Raw genomic sequence first — 10,380 nt, 5'->3', positions numbered from 1 at the left:
CGAGGGCGGCACCTGCCCGGGGGGAGCCGCGGGCGCGGTGGCAGCGGGGGGACGCAGCCGAGGCCGCTCCGGGGCGCCCACTCGCTATTGCGTTGTGAGGTTGCACACGTGTGCCTCGCGCCCCGCAGCCCTCAGGCGAAGCAGGACACGCGCCGCTGCGTCTGCCCTCCGGCCGGGAAACAAAGTCGGGCTCTTCTTTCCCCCCAGCGGTGAAGTTTTCCGGGCCGGGGCGCACGGGTCCAGCAACCAGCCCCAAAGCGTTCCAGTGTGGGCTGGGGGCGTTGGCCTGACCGCGCAGCCACCCCTCAGCGCGAAAAGGTTTATTTGGGGAATTTGTTTTTGTCCAGCGTCCGGGGTTCCGCGCGCAGGAGGCGGCGGCGGAAAAATGGAAAGAAACAGAGGAACCAGGGGGTCAAATGAAAAGTTTCAGATGAAGCACAAACAGCTTATCTTTAATCCCACCAGCCTCCGCCCCCACCCCGCAGCCCCCACGTTTCTGTTTCCCTCCTGCCTGAATTTTTTGCCATTTTTAAAAATTGTTTTCAACTGCCCCCCAAATCCTTTATCATAGAGAGAAGCAGGACTGGAAGGGCCCTCCAGAGGTCATCTAGTCCAGCCCTATGTCTGTGGCAGGATCATCTCTGTCCAAACCGTCCCATAAAAACCCATAATCTAAACTCTACATAAACCTGCTGTCAACTCTGACACAACACAGACCTGACACACTGACTTGCCACAGGCAAAACAGGGGAACCACAGCAGCCAAGGTCCTGCTTCTACACAATGCTGTCAATATATGTTCAAGATTACATGCCAAACTGGCTGGGAGGATATAGTTGGGAATGGCCCTGCTCTGAGCAGGGGTTGAACTAAATGACTTCCTGACATGCCTTCCAACCCTCGTTTTATATGATTGTCTGATTATTCTAACTGGGACATGCCACAAGCCCACCCTCTCTCAAATCTTCCTTACAACTCAGTGCTTTGGTTACAGTGTTCAGGCCCTAGGCCCCAACTCTCCTCTTTTTAAATAAATCTTAAGGCCCAGCCTTACAAAGAATGCTGAACCATAAACACTATTCCCTTTTCATTTGGCCTGCATTCTTCTCCCCTCTGCCCTTGCTGCCCATCAAATGCTATTGAATATTGCCATTTCTCACTCTTCTGTAAAACGCCTGATCCAACACTAATTGAAGTCAATGGAAAGATTTACATAGACATATTTTATAAAACCTTTAGGTGGTTTTAACTCTGGTCTTAATATAGGACCTGAGTTTACAACCATTACTTACAGCTGTAGTGCCAGTAAGTTTGCTTCCATAAATTAGAGTGATTTTTCGTCTCAGCCTGAGGCCCCACCAGAGTCAGTACCATGCCACTCCTTGCCTCCATGCTGGGTCCCAGAACCCAGTGCAGAGGCAGAGAGTGCTGTGGGACCCAGGACCCAGCACAGAAGCAAGGAGCAATGAGACAGGGTTCTACAGTGCTCCCTGCCTCTGCTCTGGGTCCCACACTGCTCCCCTCTGCAACCATACCCAGGACCCAGCACAGAGGCAGGGAGTGGCTGAACCTGGGTTCTACAGCACTGCCTTCCCTCGAATTGGGTCCCACTCCTCTCCCCTTACAGTCAGACATGGGACCCAGCAGAGAAGCAGGGAGCACCATAGGTCCTGGGATCTAGCACAGAGGCAGAGAGCAGCAGAGTCCCAGCCTTCCCACTGCACAGTGGTGGGTTGCTTTGACAGACAAACAACTGATTCTCCCAGCCCTCTCACTGCATTAGTCTTGAACACTCTCCAGTGCAGTGGGACAGCTGAGATGTCAATCAGCTGTTTGTTGATCAAAATCCCACACCATGCTGGACTCTTGAACTCCCTTTAGTGCCATGGAGGAGCTTTGACAAATAGCCGATTGTTTGTCCCAGCTCTCCTGTCTGTCCCATGATCCTATTACTTCTATGGAGCAGTCTGACGTTAGTTCAACATGTGTTGGGTAATAGGATCTGGAGATACTCCTCGCCAGAAAAGTAAGTCTGATACACTACAATGACACTTAGCACACTTAGGATGTTGCATTTACTGCTTAAATACTCAGATACTAACATTTTATGTGCAGTTAACACATGCTAAGTATAATGTGTAATAGCCCCCTTATTTAGTAGTATTGGAAGCATGTTGTGTAACCAGTTCCATAGTCCCTTTCTATATTTTTTCAGGGTTTGGAGACAATGATTCATGATAGTTCCCATAACTACTAGAATACAAACACAGTACTACATGTGGGATGTAAAACTTCCTAGATTTTAAAAAAGATTGTTATCATAGCTCTTTTTTGGTGGGGTAGGGACTCTACTTGTATGGACACTATTGTTCCACCTTCTATAACCTGTACAGAAATAGAAATAAGAAGTATAAGTTGGCATATGAACCTCGAGTTTAAAAATATTTAAATTGCAGCTCATCTACTAACCCAGAACTGCATCTCACTCTTCTCATCAGGAATTCATGTCCTGGTCCGTCAAGAGCTTTGCACACAGCATGCAATCACAGCTGAACTCACTGCCTACATGAGAGCAAAGCTGTGCCATAAGAGTAAAACAAGACACTGGTATTTAATGTCAGGTTTATCTTACAGTCATTTGAGGGCTTTCCAATTAAAATTAATATCTGAAATTAACAGGTTAGTTAAAGCGACATTTGTCAGAAACATACTTTGAATTAGTTGCCTATACCTTGTGGATAACTAAAGGAGCTAAAACAAAAAGATTTCTTCCTTCTTTTTTGGCTGCTCCAAGGCTGTTAGATCAGAATCAAGGCTGTAAATGTATTCACAGAAGTTCTTGATTCCATCCTTTTCTCCAGAGGCAAATCTACTGGCCATTGGTTCTAAGTCCCATGTTAGAAACAATGTAACCAAACAGAGAAGTTCAAATTCCATCTTATTCAAATTGCATTTTACTATCCCCAGGGAAACCATACTAAAGTCCATATGGGGAAAATAGGAGTGGGGAACAGATTCACCCACTACCTGAACAAAGATACTGCAAAATCCCAAATTCCATAATATAATTATTTGGATATATAAAATAATATTAACACAGATGAGGGTATAAACCTAGCATATTCAGAAAAGAGCCACAAAGAAACAGCCACATTCACTAGAGTTCTGCCATGGAGTCATACAGTACTGTCTGGATACATAGGAGTATGCTATGTAGGGCTCTGACAGACATGCAGGCCCCCGCTTTAACTCATGACACTTTACATAAAGTGCCATAAGTTAGAGCACCCCCCTCTCCCCTCAATGCAACAGACAAACATGGAACGGGGGGAAGCAGGGAATCAAACCTGCCTGCAGGAGCCTACCTGCAGCTGAGGACCTGCCTCTTTCCCCCAGTCCTGCCTCCCCCCCCTTCCCAGCTGTCTGCAGGACAGGGAAAAGCAAACAGGACAGTTTGCAAAGAGTTCACTAGTCAGTTTCCAGGTCATTTTGCCACCCCTCTCTTTGAATGGGAGCCTAAAAGGTAAGATTCTTTTCATATATATATGTAATTAGGACTGATGAGCTACATAATTTTATTTTAGCAGCTAAAACAGCTGCTAGACCAAGTCTTAAGCCCCTTGTTTAACTAGAGTCCAGAGCAAGGAGGAGTTTGCTTGGAAACTCTCTCTCTCATTCATTTAAGCTTGCTGATAGGAAAGAGGTTGAAGGGAAAAGGGAACCCTTCAGATCAAGGAAAAGCAAACAGGCCAGCTACAGAGGAGTTTACTAGGAAAGATCTGCTTGGAAAGAGAGGCAAGAAGTGAGAGGCAGCAGATTAGAAGACTCAGAGTCATGGCTGGAGGACGTCTCAATCCCAAAGCCACTGCCACTTCCAGCTCTTCCTCTGCTTCCACCTGTAAGTGTCTCTCCAAGCAGCACCACACAGCATGGAGATTTCCATCTAGGTTATGGTTTGGTGCTGTGCAGACTGCACCTTGCAGATTCCTTCCAGTGTCAGCCAGGTGGCGGAGTGTCTGCAATGTAAGTGGTGCCTTCTGATGGTCTCCCTCAGGGCAAAGGCAAGAGATCTACAGGAGGAAGTAGCAAGGCTCTGAAGAATGCTCCACCATGAGAACTTCATTGATTTCATGCTGGAGGAAACTTCTAGGACTGTGGAGGAAGGATTGCCAGAGGTGGTGCTAGAAAAGGAAGAGGCCATGGACTCTCAGGGAGGTAGAAGCTTGTATCTCCTGGCAGCATGAAGAAGTCATCATAACCACGTGCAGTGGTTTGCCTGGAAAACAGATATGGAGCACTAGAAACAGAGGAGGAGAAGTGTGTTCTATTGGTGGAGGAGGCCAGGGCAGGAATCCCCAAGGTGGGGAGGGTCAAGACCACTGCCATGAAAAGGAAGCAATGGGTGGTGGTGGTTGAAGACTTCCTTCTGAGGGAGACAGCAGGATCCATGTAATGGCCCGACCTGTTGTCCTGGGAGGTCTGCTGCTTGCCTGGAGCCCAGATCTGAAATGTCATGGAAGAATTACCAAGACTCATCCAATCCTCTGACTACTGCCCCTCTGCTGCTTATCCATATGGGCACCAATGATATTACCAGGGGTAATCTTGAGCAGATCAAGAATGACTACAGGGCTCTGGGTACAAGGGTAAAGGGACAGGGGCTCAGGTCATGTTCTCATTAATCCTTCTGGTCAAGAGGAAGTTCCCTGACAGGAGTGATCTGGCAGTTCAATGCATGGCTATGTAGGTAGTGTCACCAGGAGTGATTCGGCTTTTTTGACCATGGGATGTTGTTCCAAGAAGAAGGCTTGCTAGGAAGAGATGGAGTCCACCTGATGAAGAGAGGGCAGATCATCTTTGCAGACAAGCTCGCTAACCTGGTGAGGAGGGCTTTAAACTAGGTTTGCAGGGAGATGGAGAACAAAGCCCTGAGGTAGGAGGGGAAACAGAGGATCAGGAGGAAGCAGAAGCAGCAGGGGGCAGCAGGAAAGGCCTCATTCTTCCTGAGAAAGAAGGGTAATTGGCTAGTGACCTCAGGTGTCTGTACAAGAATGCATGGAGCCTGAGAAACAAGCAGGAAGAATTGGAAGTCCTTGCACGGTCAAGGAACTATGATGTGATTGGAATAACAGAGACTTTATGGGATAGTTCACATGACTGAATCACTGTCATGGATGAGTATAAACTGTTCAAGAAGGATAGGCAGGAGAGAAGAGGAGGAGGAGTTGCACTGTATGTAAGAAATGTATAATAACTCAGTGCTCCAGTATGAAACTGAAGACAGGCCTGTTGAAAGTCTCTGGGTTATAGTCAGAGGGAAGATCAGGCTCAGACTTGCCCTTCGCCCCAGAGCATAGAGGTAAATGGGGCTGTGGGGCAGGGCTGGGGAAGATGGCGGGGGGCTGAGGGAGTGAGGGGTGCTGCCGGCCCCAGGTGGCACATCACAGCTGGGAGCAGGGCCAGGGGGTGAGGGCAGGGGTGCCCTTCTGCAGGGGGGCTTTGCGGGCAAGCGATGCAGGGCACAGTGTGGTAGTGCCCGCCATGTGCGGGCCACACACATGCCGCCTGGCCATCTGCCCAGGGGAGGGGGAGAGAGAGTCTGGTGTGCAGCTGGAGCACAGCTCCGTGGCTGGCTCTGCAGCCATGGCAAGGGATGGCAGGGGCGGGTGCTCGCATGTGGTGGCTGCTGCCGCTTACCTGGAGGGCCATGATGGCGGTCACGGCCACTGCCCAGTGTCTTTGTCTGCATGTCTGTCTGGGGGGCTGTTGCGAGGGGCATCAGGAGGGCTGTTGAGACTGTTGTGGGGGGAGGAGTGCGGGGCACCAGCAGTGCTGTGAGGGGACCTTTCATTTTTATCACAGATTTTGGGTTTTTAATCAGTGAATTTGCAACTTTTAATCAGAGAAAAACAGGATCCCTGCTGATAACTGACCATGTCCCACTTAAGTGGCTTCAGTCTGCCAAAACCAACAACTTGAGGCTGATGCAGTGGCTGCTAGCTTTACAACCCTTTTATTTTGCAGTGGAACACTGGGCTGAGAAATCAAATGTAAATGCGGACTGCCTATCAATACTGGAGGGATGACCTACTGTGATAAGGACACTGGCAAAGGCAGTCATGCACAGAAAAGGGGATACCTCTATAGTTTTCTTTTTCTTTTTGGACAAAAGCGGGGAGGCATGTAACAGGGTAAGGAATGACTCTGTTCCTGAGCTGATAGAAACTTACTTGCTTAGAGAGAATAGGAGGGAGGGAGCCAGGTCAGAGACAGGGCAAGGGTAATTACTTATGAGGCACCACTGGGGAAACTTACACACCAGACAGCGATTGGCACTGAAGCAGTGATTGGTGACAATAAAGACAACTCATTGGGGGCTGTTCATTGCCCGGGGTACTTCATGAGACAAGACGTTTGATGAGAGAGGAAGAGAGCAAAGGGGCTGGACTGAATCCAGGAGCACCCTACCTACAAGAACAGACTGACCAGGTGATGGTAAAACCATGGTGGGACTCAGCACAGAGAGGTTAGAAAAGCAAGATACTTACCCTTGTCCTCAGACCTAGAATCAGCTCTGGGGAGCAGGATGCTGACTACCTGTAAAAAAGAGAAGAGGAATCAAAGCTAAGACATAAGGAGCCTTAAACTGAGTTGCCACGGGGAAGTTGGAGGAGAAAGAATGTTTCATGTTAAACCCAGCATCTTGCCATACTTCACGGGGAGCACAAAATAAAACCAATTCACTTTTACTTTCCTAGTCGGGTGATTGATGACATTACCTCTCATTGGGGAAATAACTATCTTATCTTTCTATCAACAAAGGTATGGCAGGTGAGCCTCAAAGGGAGATAATTTGTTAATCATCCCTGACCCAGTCACAGTCATCTAGGTTGAAATGGTGGTGCAGTTCAGCAGCTGCTACCGTGATGGAGCAATCCTGTTCAGGATCCCCTCTACTCACCCCACACGGAGAAAGGACTAGAAATGGTGCCGTAAAGGTAGGCTGTCTTATCTGCTTGTGGAGGGATAACTGAGTCCAGTGGCATCACTCTCTCTGCGGTCAAAAATATCACCATGAGATAATGATTTTTGCAACATGGAACATTAGCATCTTGGTGGGCAACCAAGTCAATTAATGACCAGAAAGAAGAACTGTCATAGTTTCCAGGGAACTAATGTGATACAACATCAATATTGCAGCTTTGAGTGAGAAAAGATGACCAGATGAGCATCATCTGAGGGAAGAGCAAACTGGTCCTGGAAGAAGTGTTCATGGGGTCAGCTTTGCCATAAAAAATGAGCTGTCAGTCAATGTACAGATCTTCCTGGAGGCATTAATAAACATCTTATGACCTAATTCTAGATCTTATGATCTAATTGTTAAGCTCAGCAACAATTAGTATTTTTTGGAGAGTGCTGGGGACAACTTCCTGGTGCAAGTGTAGGAGAGGCCATGCTTTTCTTGACCTTCTTCCTCCTGCTCACAAACAAGGAAGGATCCACAGGGAATGTAGAAGTGGATGGCAACCTGTGCAGCAACAACCATGAGATGACTGACTTCAGGATCTGTGGAAAGGAAGGAAGGAGAAAAGCACAGTAAGAACTCTGCACTTCAGAAAAGCAGACTTCAACTTACTCAGGGAACTGATGGGCAGAATCCCCTGGGAGACTAGCCTGCCAGTCTGAGGGGGAAAGGAGTTCAAAAGAGCTTGTTGTATTTTAAAGAAACCTTACTTAGGGCACAGGAACAAACCATCCAGCTGTGCAGGAAACTCTTCAGTGAGCTAAAACAGAAACAGGAAGCTTACAAGAAGTGAAAACTTGGACAAATGACTAGAGAGGAGTATAAGAATATTGCTTGGACATGCAGGGATGAAATCAGGAAGGTCAAAGCATGATTGGAGTTGCAGCTAGCAAGGGATGTGAAGGGTAACAAGAAGTGTTTCTACAAGTATGACAGCAACAAAAGGAATATCAGGGGAAGTGTGAGTCCATGACCAAATGGGGGAGGCAACGCAGTGACAGATGGTGCAAAAAAGGCTGAAGTACTTAATGTCTTTTTCACCTCAGTCTTCACAGGCATAGTCAGCTCCCAGACTTCTGAACCTGGCGCACACAGTTTGGGGAGGAAGTGAGTAGCCCTCAGTGGTGAAAGAACAGGTTAGGAACTATTTAGGAAATCTGGACATGTACAAGTCCCTGGGGCTGGCCGTGATCCACCTGAGAATGCTGAGGGATTTGGCCAATGTGATTGCAGAGCCACTGGCAATTATCTTTGGAAAATCATGGCAATAGGGAGAGGTCCTAGATGATTGGAAAAGGGCAAATATTTTTCTCATCTTGAAGAAAGGAAATAAGGGGGATCCAAAGAACTATAGACTGATCAGCCTCACCTAACTCCCTGGAAAAATTCATGGAGCAGGTCCCCAAGGAATCTATTTCTAAGCACTTGGAGTAGAAGAAGATGATTAGAAAAAGTCAGTATGGATTCACCAAGGGCAAGTCATGCCTGATCAACCTGATTGCTTTTCCTACATCCACAGAAAACACTGAACATGATATACTTTGACTTTAGCAAGGCTTTTGATACGGTCCCCCACAACGTTCTCACAAGGAAGCTAAGGAAGTACAGGTTGGATGAATGTACTGTAAGGTGGATAGAAAACTGGATGGATCATCAGGCTGAAAGGGTAGTAGTCAATGGCTCAATGTTTAGTTCGCAGCTGATATCAAGTCGAGTGCCCCAGGGGTTTGTCCTGGTGCTGGTTTGGTTTAATATATTCATCAACAACAAGAAGATGGGGAACCCTCAGCACGTTTGCAGATGACACCAAACTGGGTGTGTAGTACCTAAACAGGAGGGTAGGGCTAGGATTCAGAGACCTCAACAAATTGGAGGATTGACCCAAAAGAAATCTCATGAGGTTTTAATAAGGACAAATACAAAGTCCTGCACTAAGGGTTGAACAATCCCTTGAACTGCTACAGGCTGGGGATCAAGCTTAAGTGTAAGCCCCAACACTTCATGCTGACAGTGATATCAATGAACAGTTATACTTCAACCTTGACTAGGTTCTGTCTAATATTTGCAAGAAGCACACATTTCTTTTCCTTGGTGACTTCAAAGCCACTCTCAGGTGTGACCTGGAACTCTTGAGGGTACCATTAGGAAGGAAGGAGTAGGTAAAATCAACTCCAACAGCATCCTATGTCTAAGCAAATGCATGGAGTAACCTTGTCATCACAAACACTATGTTCAGACAGAGTGACAAATACAGGGCTACCTTGAGGCACAATCACTCTAAGGCACTGTCCCTTCCTTGCTATGTTATTGTTAGAGCCCATGATCAAGTGGATGTCCATATCACATGAGCCATACAAGGAACCCATACTATTGGAGAGATCACCATCTTGTCAGATCCATTGTGAACATCCAACTTGCTCCAAAAAACTGAAAACAGCCTAAAGCAATGTGAAAGACTCTCACACCAAATAGCTTCAAGACTTGAAGGTCTGTAAGGATCTCCAACACTATCTACATGAAAAGCTTTCTGCCCTGTCCACAAATGAAGGCAACATTGAGGAACTCTGGAAGGGGTTTCAAACTGCCATTCATATGGCCCTTGCTTAATCCATTGGTTATACCATGCGTCAACAACAAGACGGGTTTGATTAGAATGACACTGGAATCCAAACCTTTTGCAACTGGAAGAGAAGGGCTCATTTTGCTTGGCAAGATGACACCTAATCTCAGCAGAAGAAGATGTATCAGCTCCTCAAAGCCAAAGCTCAAAGAAGGATCCATTGAATTAAAAATCAATGGTGGAAAGATAAAGTCAAGGAGACAGAGATCTATGATGACAAACATGATGTATATCTTTTTCAAGGCAATGAAATCCATCTGTGGCCCAACTGCCCATGGTCCAACTTTCCTGTGATTGCAGGATGGCTTGATGCTCCTCAAAGAAAATGAATCTATTGAAGCTAAATGAAAAGAGCACTCTGAGGCACTCCTAAACTATGAGTAAATTGTGGCAGATAACACCATTAAGTCCATCCCCCAACACCCTGAAAGGGGATCCCTCACCATCCCTCTTATTAAGTCTGGTGTGCTATCAAGGAAACCAAGAACAACAAGACTATGGGACTGGATGGCATACTTGCTGAAATCTACAAGGCTGGTGTCAAGAAGCTAGTACTGAGACTCCACATATTTAATCTCTAAATTCGGAGCAACAAAGATATCCTTGGGAACCTGAGGAACCATGACTATCTTCAAGCAAGGAGATAAGTCTGTGTATGGGAGCTATTGAGGTATCACCCCCCTTTTTACAGCAGGGAAAATCCTTGCCTGTATCTTCCACATCTTTCTGAGGAAGT

Source organism: Alligator sinensis, unplaced genomic scaffold (assembly GCF_000455745.1).
Source record: "Alligator sinensis unplaced genomic scaffold, ASM45574v1 scaffold285_1, whole genome shotgun sequence".
Taxonomy (NCBI): Eukaryota; Metazoa; Chordata; order Crocodylia; family Alligatoridae; genus Alligator; species Alligator sinensis.
This window is presented reverse-complemented; position numbering follows the sequence as displayed.